Genomic DNA, 23,073 nt, shown 5'->3' on the forward strand with positions numbered 1-23,073 from the left:
GAATGAACCTATATACATGACCATATGACCATATACGGTAATAAGACCGCATCAAACGGGATAAATTGGGCCAAAAACCAAACACGTGATACAACATATTGCTTATGTTTATATTTTGGCATTTTTTTTTACTCATGAAAGGGAACAAGGTGGACCACCCAAATTTATCATGATACATATTGAGGTCATGTACTATGATAGCGAATGCTTAAATTGAAAAATTTCCAAAATTTAAGGGATTGGCTATGGTACCCCTCCCGGGGTGCATCAATGTACCTATGTCTTATGATAGAAAATGGACCCCTATACATGACCATATAATCATATTAGGTAATAGGACCTCATCCAAGTGAATAAATTAGGTGAAAAACGAAACACGTGGTTGTACTAAAATTTGGCAATTTCGTACCCATGAAAGGGAACGAGATGGACCACCCAAATTTATAGTAATATATATATATATATATATTAGGGTCTTATACTATTATACCAAATGTTTAAATTGGGCAATTTCCAAAATAAAGAGGTGGGCCAAGGTACCCCTCCCAAATTTTTAAAGGGTGCATCAATATACCCATGTCTTATAATAGGGAATGGACCAATATACATAACCATATAATCATATAAGGTAATAGGACCTCATCCAAGGGGATAAATTGAGCCAAAACAAACACGTGGTACAACGTATTGCTTACGTTTATATTTTGACAATTTTGTACCCCTAAAAGGGAACGAGGTGGACCACCCAAATTTATCATAATAGATGTTAGGGTCCAGTACTATAATACCAAATATATAAAATGAGCAATTTCTAAAATTTAAGGGGTGGGCCAAGGTACCCCTCACAAATTTTTAAAGGAGTGCACAAATGTACCTATGTCTTATGATAGGGAATAGACCCCTATACATAACCATATAACCATATAAGGTAATAGGACCTCATCCAAGGGGATAACTTAGGTCAAAACCAAACACGTGGTACAACGTATTGCTTACGTTTATATTTTGGCAATTTTGTATCCCTAAAAGGGAACGAGGTGGACCACCCAAATTTATCATAATACATGTTAGGGTCCAGTACTATAATACCACATATATAAAATGAGCAATTTCTAAAATTTAAGGGGTGGGCCAAAGCACCCCTCCCAAATTTTTAAAGGAGTGCACAAATGTACCTATGTCTTATGATAGGGAATAGACCCCTATACATAACCATATAAGGTAATAGAACCTCATCCAAGAGGATAAATTGGGCCAAAAGAACAAACACGTGGTACAACGTATTGCTTACGTTTATATTTTGGCAATTTTGTAGCCCTAGAAGGGAACGAGGTGGACCACCCAAATTTATTATAATACATGTTAGGGTCCAATACTATAATACCAAATATATATAAAATGAGCAATTTCCAAAATTTAAGGGGTGGGCCAAAGTACCCCTCCCAAATTTTTAAAGGAGTGCACAAATATACCCATATTTTATGAAAGGTAATGGACCCCTATACATGACCATATAACTATATAGGATAATAACACCTCATCAAAGGGGATAAAATCGACCAAAAACCAAACAGGTGGTACTACGTATTGCTTACGTTTATATTTTGGCAATTTTGTACCCCTAGAAGGGTAAGAGGTGGACCACCCAAATTTATCATAATACATATTAGGGTCCTGTACTATAATACCCAATGTTTAAATTGGTCAATTTCCAAAATTTAAGGGGTGGGCCAAGGTACCCCTCCCAAATTTTTAAAGGGTGCATCAATATACCCATGTCTTATAATAGGGAATGGACCAATATACATAACCATATAATCATATGAGGTAATAGGACCTCATCCAAGGGGATAAATTAGATCAAAAACCCCCGAAATTTGACTTTTTGGCAATTTTTTACCCATGAAAGGGAACGACATCGACACCCAATACTGATAGAGGTACATACTATGGTCCTAGGTTACCATACCAAATTTTTAGATTTGGCAATTTCCAAAATTTAAGGGTGGTGGTCCTATGTACCCCTGCCAAAATTTAGGGGGTGGGCCATGGTACCCCTGCCAAAATTTAGAGGGGGTGGTCCTATGTACCCCTAGGTCATTGACCCCAGCCAGGGACCATGGGTCCTGAGGCAGGGACCCAGGGGCCAAAAAGTGTCCTGAAGTAACCCCATTACTACTAGATATACAAATATAAAAAAGTATCTTACGTTTGGATAGCGAAAGAAAATAGAGAATACTGTTTCAGTTCCCTTTGCTTTTTTTTACAAACAAAATTTAAAATGGCATTTACTAAAGTTGTTTTAATCACATGCACAATTAAATCAAATTAATTTTTAAAATTAAATAAAAATGGATATGAGGCAACTGTCACATTCGCATTTTATCAATTCTTCCATCATCATTCACTTGCCCTAATCATAGTCTCCATTAGCCTAAGGGCATAATCGTGGGACGTTAAACTTAAATATTTCCTCTCCAGAACTGAAGTTAAATTTGTCAAATTAGAAGTAATGACGAGCCGGGAAGAATCTTTCAGGAGATGATTTTGGCACATGGGTCTTAGAATCCCCATCACTGGTCTAACGGGTCATTTTAATTTCACGTCGTTTCTGGTACTAGTTTAAAGAAAATACTTTTTAGTGTAGATTATTGTAGTAGAAAATATATTTCTTTAGGATCTAAAATATTCTGTGACCACACAATAAATGAAGTTCATCAAACATGGTTGATATAAACCACCTAAGTCACTAGAACTCGTGAAGTGTACGCTAAAGAAAGAAATTTTAAAAGGACTTCTAAGAATAAAATTCACCAGAAAACCCTTTCTCGTCCAAAATCTAGGTTGGTATCAACATAATATGAAAATGTGTACTATTAGATATTAAACGTGGTAATTTTATAGCATATGTGCCACTTATCAAGATATATTCAGTAATAATATATTCAATAAAGTATTACATATAACTGATGGGCCTGAAATTTTAAACAATATTTTTTTTAGAAAATAAAATTTTAACTACATTTTCAAGGACTCGAGAAAGGATTTTCAGTCTTGGCGATACGTTAGTGCAATTCTATTTGAACGATTCCTGGAATTGGTGAATTTAAGGCCAAATAATGGGTTAATCCCGAAAGGAACCGAGATAAAGGTAGATATGTCCATTATCCTCGGAGATCTTACATCAGTGTTCAATTGTGAGATGTTTCCGTCAAGAAGTAATTCAAGTCCAACATGAGATAGTTGTATACAAATGGATCGCCGAAGGGGGACAGACTGACACTAACTGGACAGATAAACGATTCCCCGTCGACTGAACACATGTGCTCCTGGGTAGTGAAGAAATGCAACATGATGCATCAACGCGTAATACAACGATAACGTTGTATATAATATTAGCAATCTGTGCCAGCTTACAAAAAGGGATCAGAGGCGAATTATTTCAGCAATATTATGTATAAAGAAAAGAAAGACACATAGAGATTTCGAGACATTATTTTGTAATCGGTAACTAAAAAGAGAGTTGTTACTATAGCAACGTCGTAAATAAATGTACATGTACGTAGACATCTTGTCGAGAAAATAAGTGTGTGTATAAAGGTGTAGACATCTTGTTGTATATGCAGAAAGTTGATTATGTACGCTTCTCATGGTTAAGTATTAAAACCCAGCTAAGAAAGTGTTAAAACGTTTGAATTATTTTGAAGATTACTAAATACGAACCAGGTGACACCCTTACAGTAATGTTGCGAAATTTTGAAGACTGGAATTTTCAAGGCACCGGATGTCAGTGAGGATGGTGTAAATATTTGAGTTTTCCACCCCATGGTTATGCCGTGTGTACTAAAGGAAACGGAATGATAAGAAATGAATAAAATGATGGAATGAAGAAAGTGGGAGAACCCCGAGAAAACCCTCGCATACGGTGTTTGTCTACTACTAAGCCCACTTGGTGCGACCTGGGGTCTACCCAGGGACCCCACGCACCAAAAGTGGACGCTTTACCACTGAGACACTGCAGTCCCGGCAGTGAAGACGATATTTTGTGGCAGCAGGTTGAAGACAATGTGGGTGAATCAGAGAACTATAGTTCTGAGGAAGGGAGCAATGATGGACAACGATCCACTTTAAGATTTAGTTTCATTAATATAACTCTCTCATTGATTATCACGTTTTAGTTTCATTATAACCCTATGTAAAATCGTTTCCTCGCAAAAATTACGTACCTACTTTTAGATTTTAAAAATGTTGGTCTTAAAAAGTGCATGAATTACACGAGTAAATACGGTATTCACTCACTGACATTAAATATCAGGAAAACAAAGATTTCCTTCAGGACAGGTAATATACCATACCATGTTTCCTTAACGAAAGCAGATAATATCATGAACATTTTGATGCATATGTATCAGTAACACTAGTACTGCAACGTACCTTGGTCAGTGGTAGATTTTCACCTCTGGTGGATGGGGTACCTGGTTCGATCCCAGCTCACGCCAAGTGCACTTTGTGGTGGACAAACACCGTGTGCGTGGATTTCCTCGGGGTTCTCCCGTTTTCTTTCACTTTCTTCATTGCACCATTACTTTCATTTATCATCACCGGGTTCCTTTAGCCTCGCTGGCATAATCGTGGGACGTAAAACTCAAAGATTTCATTTCATTTCATTTTTGCAACATATCTTTTCGAAGTCCCGATGCAGAGGGATATTTGTGGGACTCTCAATCAACGCACTGAGCTCGATGCAGAAGGATATTTGTGCGGCCCCCAATGAGAGTTATTTTGAAAATGTAACAGTTGAAATTTCATTTCCTTGCCAGAACGTATAACAACGAGCCCCTGGAATTGATTTATATAGATTCCTCAGTTGGTTTATGGGTCCCTTTTTCCCTCGGGGCCTTTGCTGCAGCAATGGCTACCGCTGTCCCTCTTGGTGCCATGAATGGATGACACAAATAAAACAAAACAATTCAGTCTATCACATCTTTCGATTTTAGCAAAGACATATTTCACATATTAAAGATTTCATAATTACCATAATGATATATTGAAGTTCGATTTCGGAGTTGTTTCAGTGGACCTTGCACTATTCTACATTCAAGGGCCAACCTAAGCTGTCTGTCTGCAAAGTATTGTGTATTGCGCACACGGGCTGTTTTAATAATTAAATTAGTGTGCATTTTAACAATAGGGGAGGGGATCAAATAAGCTTGCTACTAATTTGAAGTTTTGTAATGTACAAATCTCACATTCAGTTGTGGTAAATACAGAGGACGTTCAATGAGTTTTGCACAGATGGTGTAACATTTTTATTAGTTGCAACATGATGATGAAATTTTAGGCGAACATGCCTTGATATTTGGCTACATGACTAAGTCACTCAATGTAGCCTCCATCTGCTGTGAGATACATCTCGTTCAACGTTCTTTCCATGCCTTGAATGTACTTGTTCGAAAACTTTAATTCAAGTTTCACTGCCATCTGTTGTTCAGAACTGTAATTAGTGTTCCCGCATAGAAATGTAGAGCTCTCGTGTGTTAGTGAATAGTATTGTATTTCCAATTGTGCATAAAAAACATTCGTTTATTAATATTCAGAACCACTGTCATTTATGGAAAGTTGGAACATTGTTATGTTATTAGAGTAAGGAGTTAGAAGGAATGCAATTTTTAAGTCTTCTAATGAAGCTAAAAACTTGACACCTCACTTGGATCTTTGGTATGTAGTATCAGTTTCGTCTAATTAGATATTGTTCCTATAGCGACAATGTTTCCACTCAAGAACTGTGAAAAATTGTTTTTAAAAAGGGAATTTTATAGGGAAATTCGAAAATTTTCCCTCCGTTTCTTCCCTCTTGTATGCAATACTGGGACAATTTGTATACCATTTGCAATCCTGTTTCATTAGCTTTCAAACGAGGTATAATATTTAACATAATCCTAAATACAGGGTGTGCTAGAATATTACAAACGAAAATCGGCAAGTGCAAGGGGCAAAAAGTTACCCCTACCCCTAACTCCGGAACGAGATGGAATAGACCTTATCACCTTTCAAAATCTTTGACTTTCCTCACCGGACATCCTGTATATATAAGAGAACAATATAAGCCTATAGTTCCTTACGGCCAACGGAAATGGATTATAACTGATCAAAATTCGTACATATTCGATGTAAGGACTTCAATTTTTTCTGTTGGACTTTACTCAACAAAAGGTTTCTAAATCTGCATTACTACCTCCAGCATCTGAAATTCAGAGTAGGAACGGATGATCTCTAAACGGACGCCCTTCTGTAGCGGCAATCATATAAAGCTCTAGATTGCACCTTGTCTTGTAGATTTTCTTTCTTTCATTTCGAATCCGTGGTTGCGACGATATGACATTTTCCGCCGGTGTATTCTTTTTGACACAATCTGTATTTATTTAACGTAATTATGCATAATTGACTATAGCATTCGGAGCTTGACTTGTTAATCTTTTCCACGCTCCAGCGTACATAATTTACAATGTTAATATCTTAAATATATGAGCAAGGAGGGAAAAATTGGCCCTCCCGTTCCCCCGTTCCATCAACGCCCTTGTCTAGCGGTTGTCTCATGAAACTCTAGCCCACACTTTTTCACGTAGTTTTTGTTTCAATTATTTCGGACTCTTGGCTACGAAAATACTACGTTTGGTGAGCAAAAGTAAACCTTTCTGAAAATGGACTTGGATCACTTGTGCTCTGAACGCCCCATATCTAAAAATATTTAAAAAAAAAAAAAAAAAAAAAAAACCTGAGTTGGAGCCAAATTTATCCTTTAACCTAAGTTTGTTCGAAACGCATAAAATTAGTTTGTTCAGTATGATTGATTACAGTTTTGCATCAATAGCAAGGATACATGAGACAGGGCTTATTGTTTAAAGTGGGATCTGAACCACTAGTTTTGAAATTTTACGTGGGATCGCAGTCAAAATCTATACAGCAAATACCGGACGTCTCGTACCTCTACCCTCAAAATTTAATGTTAAAAGACCGAAAATTGCGCACTGTAGTGTGGTGCATACATACAGACAGACGAAGAAATGTAGATCAAATCGTCCCAGGAGCCTCATTGACGTTGGGCAATGTGACAATAAGTATCACGCTTTAATTTTTAGTTACACGGATGACTGCCATACCTTGCGCTTTCTCGCCTAGTCCCTTCATATAAGTTATGTCAGGGTGTAGTTTTTAAGAAAAGTTAGAACTGAGGGGGCGAAAGCAAGGTGACCAGACGTCCCGTTTTAGCCGGGACAGTCCCTTATTTTCAACCGTTGTCCCGTTTTTTTCTGATTCTGAAACGGGACGCCTAAATGTCCCGTTTTTAAGCAAACATGACGCAGGTGTCCCGTAATTATTATTCAAAATATAAATGGTCAATGCTAATTCTACACTCTTCCGTATCAACACTCATTGGGAAGGTTCAGCCGTGCCTAGAACTTCTGAATATTCAAATGAGAATTGAGTGTTCTGTGGTTCAAGTCTGAATTGAGTGGGAATTCTGAGTGTTGAAGTAGTTAAAAGTATTTTTGGGTAGTACTTAAGTTAGAAACGCTGTTATCATTCTTACTTGTGTATTTTGTAAATTGAAAACACTGCTGACGTGAGTCCCAAAATGCAATGTAGAAGTCACTCCCCCCTCCCCCGTCCCCAATTCGTATGCGTCCCGTTTTTGAAAGTAAAAGTTTTGGTCACCTTGGGCGAGAGGGACAAACTAAAATTTTCATAGTATAATGAAAAAGAAATTGGTGATACATAATCAATTCTTACTTGAACGTCCCATTTGCATCTCAACGACATCTCTGACGTCAGAACAATCAGAAGCAATTTTGGGATCAACATTTCTACGATCTGTTTGGGTTTTCAGTTTTTTCACAGCATTCCATTTTTCATGATTCTTGATTCTTTGAACTAAACCAACTATTTCTTACTTACACATTTTGCAACGAGCTCGTATGGTCATTTTCTTATCTCATGGAATTTAAGTTACTTTTAATAATTTTGCTCCAAATGCTGTCCTTTTTTCCCATAAAACTCATGTTAAGCGATTCCAAGTTGTACCGAGACTGAGAACCAACATGTACTGTATCAACGAATGCCTGTAATATTTTAATTTCAGAACCGCAATTTAGCAAAGAACCCTTTGTTTGTTTTCTGGATACAACACAAAAATTTGTTGTTGTTTTTTTTTTTTAATTTATTTTTTAACATCAGTTCTACAAGTAGTTCAACCTTCGACTACGACACTTTCTCGAAAGTTAACTGATAAGCATTTAAACAATACAATAAACGTTAAACACAAAGGGGAAAAAAGTGACAAAATAAATTATAGATCATCACATTGACCTGCTGTAGCCACGAGAAACCAAAACATTCACTTGGGAAGAAAATAGTTTTGTGAATGAGGAGCACTTTTTCACAATTTTATTTCTCTAGCAGATTTTTATTTTTACAAAAATAAAATAAAATAAAAATGAACATATTATGTTCAAAACAAGTCTTTAAAATACAGGGTTTTCATAAAGTATGGACGGATTTAATTCGCTTATAATTTACATGAAAATGCTCATATTGAAATCAAATAAAGTGCAAACGGTGGCGGAAGGATTAAATTTTTACCTGTAGTTCATTCACCGCCACACCGCCAACTGGGCGCCATTTACGTCCACACATTCGCGTAGGCGGCGCTGGAATCCACTCACAGCGTTCCGCCGTGTTTGATCCGAAATGCCGATGTTGGCGGCCTCCCACTTCGAGGACGGTCCAAGACGCTTCCTGTCTCCAAGAACTTAGCATGCCACTTTCGGATTGCACTCTCAGTCGGTGCCGGCTTTTTGAACTCTTTGGTGAACTTTCGACACACCAGAATTGGTGATTTTAGCTCTGCGTACCACAAAACACATTGCGCTTTCTCTTTCACCGACGCCATCTTTGATACGGTAAAAAGAATAGTCTTCTCAGAGGAGTTATTTATTTATTTATTTCTTTAAAAGACACACACACCAATACAGCTTACAACTTACTTTTAACAGTGAATTGAAACAACAATGAAAACAACAATGGATGGAATTTGGTAAGAAACTGACCCTTGCCCTCCCTCTCCCTCTCTGAACGTGTTCAGAGTTGCCGCTTATCTAACAGTGTTGCCAACTAAAAATTTAATCCTTCCGCTACCGTTTGCACTTTATTTGATTTCATTATAAGCATTTTTATGAAAATTATAAGCAAATTAAATCCGTCCAGACTTTATGAAAACCCTATACACGTGTTTAAAACAAAATGTTTGAAACGTATATAAAATCTGTTTTAAACAAAATCAATTGTTTAAAACAAGTTTTAATAATTTGTTTTAAACGTTTTGTTTTATACAAAACAATCCTGCCTATCTGTGAAAAATTTATCGTACTTCCTTTGTAATATGAGTTTGAAACAGTGGGTGCGCACCTCGTTCGTTCGGAGGCCCTGTGCGTTGCATCGATTGCATTGCCTACTGTTACGGCTCTGAATATTAAGTTACTTATGAAAAATTTTTGACGATTTTTGTAAGCCTGTGGAACTTCCTACAGTTTTATAAAGAGCAACTTCGAACGGAAAATTCTCCCAAAATAGCCTCCATTGTTTCCAAACATGAAAGTTATTCCGGCATTTGAAATCTTGTTAAATTATAACCTTTGGTGTGGAAGAACCGGGTTCGGTTCTCTGCGGGAGCTCATGTGGTTCGAAATCCATATTAATCAGTAGATCCACGTCTCATATCGCCTCCCTGCTGAATGGGACGTTAAACTTAACTCAACTTAACTCGTTTCATTACAAATAAAACAAGATAAGATCCATTATTATGCATTATTACAATGAAAGTTAGACACCAAAGTTAAAATTAGCAAAATTCTTTTAAAAAATAGGAGGCCAAGATGGCTCAGTGGTACAGCGTTCACCTCTGGTGCATGGGGACCTTGATTCGAGGCCAGCTCGCACAAAGTGAACTTTGTGGTGGACAAACATCGTGTGCATGGGTTTTCTCGGGGTTCTCCCGTTTCCTCCGACTTTGTTTATTCCACCATTTTCCTTCATTTCTTATCATCACCGTCTTTAACGTAACCGACACAACCGTGGGACGTAAAACTTAACCATTCCATTTTTTTCGTTTCTTTTCTTTCAAAAAATCAGGGATACAAAACGTTAATATGAGAATTAACAAATTAACAATGCATTTTATTATCTTTTATACTTTCAGATAAATTAGCTGGATTTTGTTTGCGTTTTTTCCGTTCTTGAAATGTACGATAACCGTGTTCTTGAGTAGAGATCCTGGCTTTCTATTTAATTACTGAAATGTAGGTAGGTAGACCAATGTTTGGAGAGATTTTTTCTTCTTTATCCTTCTTCAAACGTCTCAAGACTTCTTATAACGGAACAAGATTTCAAGTCCTTTTTCTTTACTTTTTTTCATTACTTGATGTATTGTTTTCAACCATCTCTATTGTAGCTCTCGCTCAAGTGGGTTCATATCTATTACTCATAGACATCCTTATAACTCTAATGGTTTAATAAGAGAATTATAGTCTCAGAGTTGCAAACTAAGACAATTCTTACTACATTGTTATTATAAATGATTGGACAGCTCTATAATAACTGTATTACTGTATATATATTGCAATATTTTTTTTCACACGCATACATAGAAAAACTCAAAAAGTTTTTGTTAACAATTATGTCAAGAATTTGTTAACAATATTCGATATGTGCTCCCTTGGTGATTCGGCAGACATCAAGCCTAAAATCAAGTTCTTCCCACACTCGACTCAGGTGCTCCCTTGATGATTCGGCAGACATCAAGCCTAAAATCAAGTTCTTCCCACACTCGACTCAGGTGCTCCCTCGGTGATTCGGCAGACATCAAGCCTAAAATCAAGTTCTTCCCACACTCGACCCAGGTGCTCCCTTGGTGATTCGACAGACATCAAGCCTAAAATCAAGTTCTTCCCACACTCGACTCAGGTGCTCCGTTGGTGATTCGGCAGACATCAAGCCTAAAATCAAGTTCTTCCCACACGCGACTCAGGTGCTCCCTTGGTGATTCGGCAGACATCAAGCCTAAAATCAAGTTCTTCCCACACTCGACTTAGGTGCTCCGTTGGTGATTCGGCAGACATCAAGCCTAAAATCAAGTTCTTCCCACACGCGACTCAGGTGCTCCCTTGGTGATTCGGCAGACATCAAGCCTAAAATCAAGTTCTTCCCACACTCGACCCAGGTGCTCCCTTGGTGATTCAGCAGACATCAAGCCTAAAATCAAGTTCTTCCCACACTCGACTCAGCATGTCCCTATCAATGAATTCAAAAGCATTGTTGATGTGGGCTCGCAGTTCTGGCAGGTTTGCTGGTAGAGGAGGTGTGAACACTGAATCTTTCACATAACTCCACACAAAAAAGAAAGGTCTACGCATGGGTTAGATCAGGAGAGCGTGGAGGCCATGATATGAAATGCTTTCTCGGCGCCTGTCGCCATCTTACCTCACTGCTCACTGCAGCGCTCTCGTGAGAGAAATCTGAAATATATCTGCAACAAACAAAACTTTTTGAATTTTTCTACGTTACTGTTGAGTTTTTATTACAATATCTCAATTACTAGAGTTGCAGTGAATTTATGAAGTCGCTTCAACAATATCTAAAGTCCCAGAGGTTCTAGAACGCAGGTTACGTTCATGAGTTTTTTTTTTTTTTTTTTTTTGCGGGGGGGAGACAATTTTTCATTGGAAAGATCACAAGCAAACTTTCAGAAGAGGTTTAAATGTAGATTTAAATTAGATATAAAAAAATATGTAAGTATTCTTTATAGAAAATTATAAAACATTTCGTCGCAACAATTGACAGTAGGTTTGAAATGACATACTAAAATTTAAATAATTATAACAATTTATGTGATGTAATATTATATGTTTTGCACATTCGAATCAATTGTGAATTTCTGTAATGCTCCGTTCCAAAAGATATATATTGAATCGTTCTTTCTGGAGAACTTTCAAGCACAACTGCAAAATTAAATCTCTAATTGCTGTAAATAAAAATACAATTTTGCTTAATTATTAAGTTTCTGTAATTCGGGCTTATTTCGGTCTCATTAGATCATCACACGAGATCGGGCCGGGCTCGGGTCAAAATGCTTAGACATATTTTGGACTCGGGTCGGGCCTTATATTGTAAATTCAGGGGCCGGGCTCGGGCTAAACATTCCGGCTCGTGCTGACCTCTATGCTGAGAACATAAAGAGTTATAAAGATATTTGGAACGCAGAGAACAACCATCAGTTGCAAAAAGATGCAAATACGCTGTTTGAATAAAGTTGAACAAATTTACTCCAACTTAATATAAAGAAGTGTTCTTATATCGATTTAACTAAAAGTGAAATAAATTGTACTTCAACATAATCTATAAATAAAATGGATTAAAGAATCAGGAATCATCATAGACAGCAAATTAACATTCGATGATTAAGTAGAGTATGCTGCTAGTGATTTTTATAAGCAATATACGTAATAAGAAATTACAATAAGGAATTCACCAGGATTTAAAATAAGAAATTTATTGAATTTTAATAATGCATATGCCCTGAAATTGCTTTCTAATAATTTATCAAGTCATGATTGAAATACGGGTCGATTATTTGGTCATTTGCTAAGAAATCGTGTATTGACGGAATACAACAAATTCAAAAACACGTTTTGCGTTTTTGCACTTTAAAAATATCATTTATTTGTAGTTCTGAACAGAATTTCTCATAAAGAAAAAGTTACTGGATGATTTTGAATATATTAGTTTATTTGAGAGGCGACTTTTGACTGATCAGATATTTTTTATACAAACTGCTTGTTAATGATCTCGATAATCGCGACGTACTTTTAGCAAAGTGGGTGTAATATCAAAAAAGTTTAATTTAAAATCAAGATTACTTTTAGTTTATTCAGAACTTTAAAATAACATAATAAGAGTGTGCTCAACCAAACCGGTTTCTAAAAAGACCGAAATCCGAAGAACCGACACTTCGGTTTTCTCCAAAATCCGGTTCGGTTTCTCACCAGACTAGGGTTTCCTAGTTCTCCGAAAACTGGATCCGTTTACAAGAAAAAAACAGTTTTGTTTTTAAACATTGGTTTTCAAGCATATCGATTTCGGTTTACACTTCCTTTTTGTGATAATTTACACATGTTTTTGAGCTTCTTTCGTATGTGTTCTCGACGCATGTTACAATGCCGTAAAATCAATATACCGAAACCGGAGAAAAGTGAAACCGGTTTTGGTAAAAAAAAAAAAATAAAACTGGACCAGTTTTAAAGGAAAGCGATACGGTTTTGAAGAAAACCGATAATCGATTTTGGTGAAAACCGGTGTTCTGAAAATTTTCAAAGGCCGGTTTCGGTTTTCCTGAAAACCGAAAACCGTTTTTTGTGCCCACCACTAATTTTTACATGACAAAAGGATTTGAATTACAGTCTCCCGTTGGACAATTACTTACAACAAACCGAAATACTCGTTCTTCGAACGGCGAGAATAGGTATTGGGGAAATAGTTGAATCCTTTTTCCCGTTACAAGTAAAATTTCGCTCCTTTGAATCGGGAATGGCGGAATGCGACACATGTCCTGAAGGAGCCAGCCCTAATTAAGATGCATTATTTAGCAGTCGAAGCGTCAGTCAGCAATGAGTTTGGGAGTTATAGGCCTGTAAAGTTAACATAGGATACCATATAGGAAATGTAACGTATAGGTCTGTTAACCTGAATATAGTATAACATTGTTGGCAAAGACGCGTCACAGGAGTCTGAATGACCCAGGATGATCCCAAGAATCCTTTGGCAGCTTGTGGAAAAAAGAGAAAATGAAAAAAAAATGAAGAAATAAAAATAAACCCGCAGATGTTAATTTCAAGAAGAGGCTGATTCCTAGAGGATGTGCGTACAGGAAAGAATCAACCATTGGATGAGCACTTCTTCAGACAGTACAAATCATTCATCTGCTACGTAACTGATACACTGATATTGCTCAGTGATATGAACATCTGACGCTGTGACTGATTTCTGGCATTGCAGTCGTACACGATGTATCAGTTCAGAGCTCCCAGGTTCAGGACCTTGATTCGGTACGCTTTCTACAAAGTTAGTTGCTTGGACGAAGGACTGGGAATGTGGATTTTCCCTCACGATTTCTGTTTTGACTTAATCGACAATAGCACGTGTTCCTAGTGTAATGCCTTAGCGTTTCTCCAGTGTACACACTGTGGGCAAACTTCCTGTGCTTCGATCTGCACATCGATTGTTTTCTGTAAATGCTTCCAACATGCCTTCAATAACAATCCTTTGATTTAAACCAAATTCAGTCTTCTTGTCTGTTTGAATCAGGGACGGATCTAGGACGGACTTCTGGGTGAGACGGTGGGGTTTAATACTGCTAGTTAGAGCTACTCTTAAGAGCTCCAAACTCTGGAATAGGTTTTATTTATATATAAAATAAGAAAGTTTCCTCTTCTGGGGGGGGGGGGCGATTGCCAACTGGATCCGCCCCTGGTTTGAATGCTATCCTTCACTTTCCACTGGAGTTTTATAGATAGTATGATTTCTATGCAGTATATTATATAAGATTAACAGAAAGAGACGTCAGGGAAATACCTAGACGTTGTATTTCCTATGGATTCCTATATTAACTTTACAGGCCCATAACTCCCGAACCCATTACTGACTGACGCTGGAAATCCATATGTATCTTCATTCAGACTGACTCTTTCTGGATATGTGTCGCATTCCGCCATTCCAGATTCAAAGGAGCGAAGTGTTACTTGTTGTAATACACATTTCAATGAAACTGTAAACTAACAATCTATAAAATACTCTACTGTTGGTATAAATATTGAAACTCCCATAGAATACGAAATTTAATAGAAGTGAGATGATAAAAGGCCGCCTTAAGGTAGATACTAACTAGGTTCCGAAAGTTATTTCAAATGGGTCAGTCATTTCAAGACCCCGAAATAGATTCGACACTATCGTGAAGAATATAAGTTCATTTTGAATATTTCATTTTTCACCCCTTCTCACCTATTATTTAGATGGGGACTAAACGTGGATCAAAGTTGTATCGGGAATGAAAGTATCCATCTGATTTGAATTCCAAAGCCCATGGGTTGAACACTAATTAGGTCGTTTTCGAGTGGGAGACCCGGGTTCGATTCCCAGCGGGAGCTCATGTGGTTCGAATTCCACGTTAATCAGTGGGTCCACATCTCATATAGCCTCGCTGCTAAAGGGGACGTTACACTCCAAATCATCATCATCATCATCATCTTAAAACACCCTCTATATAAACATTAAAACAAAACAAATGAAAATACGTCGTATGAAATACGCTGAGTGGAAGATCCAGAAGTATACTCCGGAAGAGAGTGCACACACACTAATATGCTTTATTTCCGTCGTTACCATCAGGAGAAATTGTGTTTTCTTCCCCGAATCTCCTTGCTATTTGCGGTATAAAAAAAATAAACAAAAAAATGAAAAGAAAGCAATATTTCCACTCTGCCTTAAGAGCGTCTTCGAAGAAAATATCAATGGGGAGAAAAATATTTAATAAAAAATACAGAGAAAGAAGAAAAAAACAGTGAAAGCAAGCAAGCAAAGCAAGAAGTGCTAGCTCAGGAACAACGTTTCGTGAAGAACCTTCGAAATCCTAAAGTTAACACAAAATCTTTTTCTTCCGCAATTCTAGATATAACAACTATCATAAGTGGGAGGAGAAAAAAATGAGAAAAGAAACAGTGAAACGAAAGAATAGAGTTTGAAGACGTATATATATACTTTTCTGATGGACTCGGGACGAGATTACTTTCCGCATTCTTCATCTTCTTGAACAAAAGAAAAAAACAAAGCATAGAAAATAATTATTCGACAAAAAATATATATCCTGTTATAACTGGAGCGACTCTTTTCTTTCTTTCTTTCTTTCTTCCTAAAGTTTTCAGTGTTTCCAATTTATACACAGAAGAAAACATATATTGAAACTCTAGGGTTAGTACTATCTAGATGTTTTTTTCATTTGGATTGTGTGCGGTGAGCACAAGGTAGAGGTCTGCACGGGCCGGAATGTTTAGCTTAGGCCCGGCCCGGCCCGTGAACTTATAATAGAAGACCCAACCCGAGTCCGAAATATGTCTTAGTATTTAGGCTCAAGCCCGGCCCGACCTCTTGTGATAATCAAATGAGCCCGAAATAAACCCAAATTACAGAAACTTAATAATTAACGGAAAATTGTATTTTTATTTACAGCAATTAGAGCTTTAATTTTACAGTTGTGCTTTAAAAGTTCTCCAGAAAGAACGGTCCAATAAATATCGTTTACAGTATATTTACAAAGTTAAGCCCAGAAAGGCTCGAGAAATATGGTTGTATATTCCGGCTCGGGCCCGAAGTTATATATACCTTGTATGCCCGAGTGCGGCCAGCGGGTCGAGTCGGGGTTAAGCCCACGGTCTCGGCCCAAGCACGTGCAGACCTCTAGCACAAGGTTCCCGTCACTGTTACTTCTAGGTTTCTAGACCAGAAATCGCTACCCCTTAACGTAAATACGAGGGGTGATCAGAAATCGAGGTTTAAAAAGCTGCACTGAAACCTGTATATATTGTTTCATACAGTCAATAGATAGTACAGTCACCCACATAAGTACCTGGACCCCAAGCAATGGAATTATAACAGTCAGGGGTCCAGGTACTTATGTGGGTGACTGTACATACATTAGGTTATTTTTCGATATAGTCTCCATATTGGTTGAGGCACATGTCGCACCATGCGATGCGTTTGAAAATTCCCTCCTGGTAAAAATCCTGTCCTTGCGTGTTCAGCCACGTTGTCACGAAGTGTTTCACCTCCTCGTCGACGGCCTTCTAGGGGCTTCTTCAAGTGTAGGAACAAGTGAACGTCGTTGGAGCGAGATCCGGACTGTAGGGACGGTGATCGATGATGTCCCAGTGAAACTGCTTCAACAACGCGGTGGTCTTCTGGGCTGTATGCAAACGCGCGTTGTCGTGAAGGAAGATGACTATCTCGGTGCGAAGTCCTGACCGTAAACATCTACCAGTTGCTGGTGAATTTCAGCCGCATTTACGTGTTTCGCCCCCAGAAATCGAATAACTTTGCGAACCTCTTCGTGAAACCAGTTTCCAAACGAATCGCTTTTTGTGTTTACCTACAACTAGCGCCGTAGGTGACGGATGGCTGAAACTCTGCACAGTTGCCAATTCCATGCATTAAAATTACCATACATGCCTCATTCTCCTAAAACAGACGAAACTTCAGATAACCTTAGTTTGTAATCCTCCTTCGTGGTTCCACATTATCTCGATGCCAGGAGAAAGGACGATGGGTCAGTGGTAAAGCACTCTATTTTGGTGAGAGGGCTCTCTGAATCGATTCCACGCTACTTGAATTTGCAATGGATGTTGTCGTGTCCACAGATTTTCTCAAGGTTCTTCCGATTCCTTCTGCAATCTCATTCCATCAGTCCTTTTCATAACCATTCACTTTATTAATCATTCGACCTATTTAGCATAACCGTTGGACGAGAAACTGAACAAGTTCACTTTTTTGTAAATTCAAAACCACACGTAACGCAACTGATTGCACCAAAACTGCTAAACCGGAGTACCACTACATTCAATTCAGGCCGGTAGCCAGCCCAAAAATATAGGGGGGGGGGAGCAGCTGAAGTTAGGATGGCCGATCCAACCATATTATGGTTCATCGCCATATTATAGTTCATTTGCAAGCCTACCGTAAAAATTTTAGGGGGGCATCAAAATTTTAGAGGGGGATACGGGCCTCATTCAATTTTATCTGTAAAGCCCCGATTCTCTAAAGCAGTGGTACTCAACCTGGTGTACATGATGACTTCTGAGGGCACGTAAAATTTAATATAACATAGTTCTCTTAAATAGACCCCTATATACGATAGAGTACTCTTAAATATATATATATCTTGTTTATACTCCGTAATATCTCTTGTTTATTTATATTTTTAACGTGTGGTGGTATCTTCACCAATATAGAATGATTTTTCTTGTTTATAGTAAAACTGGGTTAATTAATTAATATGTAATAAATTATATATTTCATTTCTGATATAGTTACGTACAATTAGAATAATGAAAAGCTTAAATCTTGTAGTATGCTCTTGAATGAATCTTTTCCTAGTTCATATCTGAAATCAGGATCCCAAAATTGGTATAAAACAGTACTTGCTTTCCATGGTATCGAAAATTGTTTAATTTTATTTACCACTGCAAATATAATATAGTTATATAATATATTATATAATATAGTAATTATATTATACTATAATATTAATTCCATCCTTATTGTAATACAGTTCTATTAAATTCATAGCATGATTGTCCAGTGGTTAATAATGGTTAATAATCTTTTGCTTAAGTGATTATTCAGTAGACCTAAAAGTCGTTATCACATGAAATACTATTTTCAATTATTGTACAACTACAAGTATTCCGCTATTCTGTTTTTGAGTTAACATTCAGAGTGAAACCACGTACACACACTCATACAAGATCAACCCTCAAAGAATTCACCACCACACAATCTCACATCCAAGAGAGAACTGGATTACAGTATCACGCTACTTGGTCTCGGCAATTATGATTTCGGATGATAGTCGGGAGGGAATTTTTGGTACAGATTTACTATCCGTTTCCACAGATTTCTAAAATTTAAGAATAAATTTGTGATAATATTTTAATAGACTAGTCTGTAAATAATCGAAATGTGTTGTGTGTTCTTACCTGTTAAATACGATCTACGTAAAAATATATTGACGAAAGTCGAGCCTTGCACAGATTCGCCCACAAGGTAACCATTAACTAAGGGCGCCCATCAGGGGGTACAAGCTGGGCGCTCGCTCGAAAGCCCAACAGAATTTTTACATTAGTTATAGCAAAATTTGAAACTATATTTGAAACCTCGCTTATATTTGCCCCCTTGGAAACCACAACATGGGCGCCCTTGCCATTAACCACAGTGAACAAAGTGAAGTGAGGTATCTGAAGTCAATGTGCTAACTCATGACGCGCAGCTATAGAAGCTCATGACGCTTTTGCACAATAGTTCTTACGGTGACGTACCACTGAAATCCCCTAAAGTGAATTTGTAGAGAAATTCAAGTCCACACCCCAAAATGATTGTGTAAAATACAAAAAGTCGATTTATTGAAAAAAAAAAGTAAACATACAATAAACTTATGTATAGATACGTACAATAAATCTGCACCGAATTTTCTTCCGGGGGAAGCTAAATTCCCCCGTTCAGGTCACATCTGCGATCGTGCTCAACATGGGTTACCAATATTTTCTAACTACTTCATTGAATGTAGTATTGAAAGACTTCCCGGGGGGGGGGGGAGTTCTCAAGTTATCACTGCGTTTCGACATTTCGTCTGTTACATGTTCAAACAATTCCCAGCATGAATCACTTGATTGTTGTCAAATACAAGAACTCAATTCTCAAATAGTATCAAACACCTGTTCCATTTAGTTAGTTATCGCAGTTTTGATATGAAAACTAATCATGTCACAAACAAGTTCCTTATCATTGAAGGTGGAAACATTTTCTTTTTTTAATTTTAACAGATGTAGATGGAAAATAATAAAGATTAAAAAAAGCTTGTTGCACTGGAATTGCAAACATATATATTGGGATTGAAGCTCGATATTGAATTCTATAAAAAGAATTACTGCAGGTGTGTTTGCATTATATAGTAGATTATTACCTAAAGAAAATAAAACAGATACAATGAGAAAGTATTTGTAGTGTTTAGGCCTTCCTTAGTGCGGGTATTCTTTCCTTTCTCTTCGTTGTTTTTGATGTGATAACATAGGCCCTACTTGAAATCGTGTTTTTTAAGATTTGTTCTTTCTGGAGAAAGGGGATAGCGACAGATGATGCCATTGCACGGGGCAGCAACTTGCCTAGATTTTCGTGATTGCTATCAGAGTAAAAATTAAAAAGATGGAATTCTCGCAAATCTTCAATTTTGTTTACATGAATAAAAGGAAATCATAGAAGAAATATTACGACAGGACTGAGAATCTTCCTATCCATCCCTTGTATTGCATGGCCAAACAGAAATACCTCAAAATCTTTTCTTCCCGTAAACCATCTGTTGGCGATTTCCAACTATTGTTAGTTAATCTGCGTTCTTTTAAATTGGGGGGAGGGGAATTTTAATCGTCCCTTACGTTTCATTTATCTCCCTTTCCCCCCCACTCTCCATACTTTCCAATTCTCAATTTATTTCCGCTCTTCCAATTCTTCTATTCCATCTTCGTCTTCGTTCCGGTTTCTTTCTGTTGAAGCGAAGAAATACGGGAAGGAAAAAAAAATGTCCTTTTTCCTTCGGTAATTTGTCTGCGTCCTTTGGGATTCTATTTATTTCTTAGCTGATCCTATTCTTTCCCAATTTTCTATCTTTTCAATGAAAGAAATTACCCTATCAGTTTCTTAGATTTCTTCATTTCTTTACGTCATCTGGCATGGAACTGGTTTTCAGCTGCACACAGTTTACTTCCCCCTACTTTAGTTCTTCTTCTTCTTCTTCATTTTCTTCTCGATAGGCTCACTGGCTAGCTTTTAATTTTCTGCTCCTATAACTCGCTTCGCTTTTTTGAAAGAAAAAAGGGAACAAGCAAAAGATTTACCTCAGTTTCAGCACAATGAAAGATAGGAGATCGTGGAGGGGAGAAACGTAGATTGAAAATAAAGAATTATAGGTATATAGTTCTTGTTCCATTCTTTATTTTACGATGATCGAACATCTAACAAGTTCCAGTTATCGAAATATCGTACTTATAAATATTACAGACGAAAAAAACATGATTTATTCTATTTTATTTTGGGAAATTGATTCAACATGTTATTTACACAAGAATTAACGTTTATCTTTTGGTATTTTGGGTTGGAATCAAAATTTTCATTCTCGAAAGAACGAAAATTTTGATTCTAACCCAGAAACCCTTTCTCCACAAAGACAAATCTTAAAAGTTATGATTGTAAGTATCCTACTCGATCATGAACAACGAAGAGGAGGGAAAACACTCGCACTCAGAAAGTCCTAAATACTATAAATACAATCACGCTATGTCTGTTTTTTTTTACTTCTTTAAATAATAATCTATTACGTTAGTGAAAAATAAAGCAAACACACTTGCAGAAGAAAGATTACAATCATTTTTATGGAATTCAATATGGAGCTTCAATTTCAATATATCAGTTTGTAATTCCAGTGCAAGTAGCTCTTTTATTTGTATTCCTTAATTTTTCTTCTACGTTTGTTATATATATATATATATATATATATATATATATATATATATATATATATATATATATATATATATATATATACCTGTCTCCAACTTCAATGATAAGCAACTTGTTTGTGACAAAAACATTACTAGTTTTCATATTTAAACTGTGATAGCTAACTAAATGAAACCAGTATTCGCTTTTTTTTTTTGAGAATTGAGTTCTTGTATTTGGCAACAATCAAGCAATTCATGCTGCGACCATTTGCTTTAGCACTCTCCATGTGACCTTAAATTAATGCAACCTAAAAATGATTTATCAATATAATATTCAAATAGGTTTGCTTAGTAAATTTAACTATCATCATTATGAAGTAGGTTTCCAACCATAAATATTTATTTTAAATGATATAGTTATGACAGATTTTACTGCCCCAGAAAACTTGCCGCGCCGTGCAAATGCACGTGTTGCACATATAATAGAGCCGGATCTGAACATACTGTAGATGTTATTAGGTACAATCATGGTGATATTGTCTAAGTCTGAAACCATAGATGAAGGGCATGATGGTTCAGTGGTAGAGCGATTGTCTCTTGTGTATGGGATCCCTGGCCAAGAGGACAACATCATATCCGTGAATTTTCGGGTTTGTCCCTTTTTCCTCCCACAATATCATTCCACCAATATTTCCGTTATCATTTATTTGTCTTAAGCAACCGTCTCCTTTAGTCTAAAGGGCATAAACGTTGGTCGTTAAACTGAAATTATAAGAATAATAATTAGGTTGATCTAATGCAAGTAACTTCCAGTAAGTTCTATAATATTCTTATTGCTTAACGGAAAAAAAATGCTCAAAGGTAAGATACGTATATAAAAATGAATAGATCTTATTAACTGAACAAGATTTTATGCATCAGTTAAAATCTCATGAGTCATGTTCGAGAAATCTTTCAACCTTACAGTCTAACGTCCCACGATTATGCTCTTTAGGCTAAGGGAGACGAATGGTTAAAGCAAGTGAATCATGATGGAAGAATTGGCGGAATGAGAAATTGGAAGGAAACGGGAGTACCCCGAGAAAACACTCGGACACGATCTTATCCACCACAAACTTACTTGGCCCGGGATCGAGTTGAGTTGACATACTACGAGTTGAGTTGAGTTGATTTTAGTTTAGCGCCCCTTTCAGCAGCGAGGCTATATGAGACGTGGACCTACTGATTAACGTGGAATCCGAACCACATGAGCTCCCGCCGGGAATCGAACCCGGGTCTCCCATGACATACTACGACAAATAAACTTTGGAAACTACGTCAAATAAAAGTAAAAAGGAGTCCCTGTTCAAGTTTACTCGTATATTTTAGTAGCTAACTCACTTGACTCGAAAATATTGTATACTGCCATGTCCTATCTATCACTCAAAGATACTATACTATATATATATATAAAAAAAAAAGTACAATGGACAGGTTACCGAACCTAACAAGTTTATAGTAGGTGAAGGAAAATCTCGAAGGCAAAACTAATCTCCAATTGCAGATTATAACTCACAAAACCGAAAATTAACATGTGTTTTCACTTTTAATCCTGTCCAATAGAATTCGTTGTCACTAACATGGCGTCGGTAATCTTGGACTCCATATTTTCTATAACTGCTTGTCCTTTCGTTGATTTTCTTTTAATAATCCTGTCCTATTCTTC

The sequence above is a fragment of the Thermobia domestica genome, chromosome 1 (genome assembly GCF_964235325.1).
Source record: "Thermobia domestica chromosome 1, izTheDome1.hap1.1, whole genome shotgun sequence".
Taxonomy (NCBI): Eukaryota; Metazoa; Arthropoda; class Insecta; order Zygentoma; family Lepismatidae; genus Thermobia; species Thermobia domestica.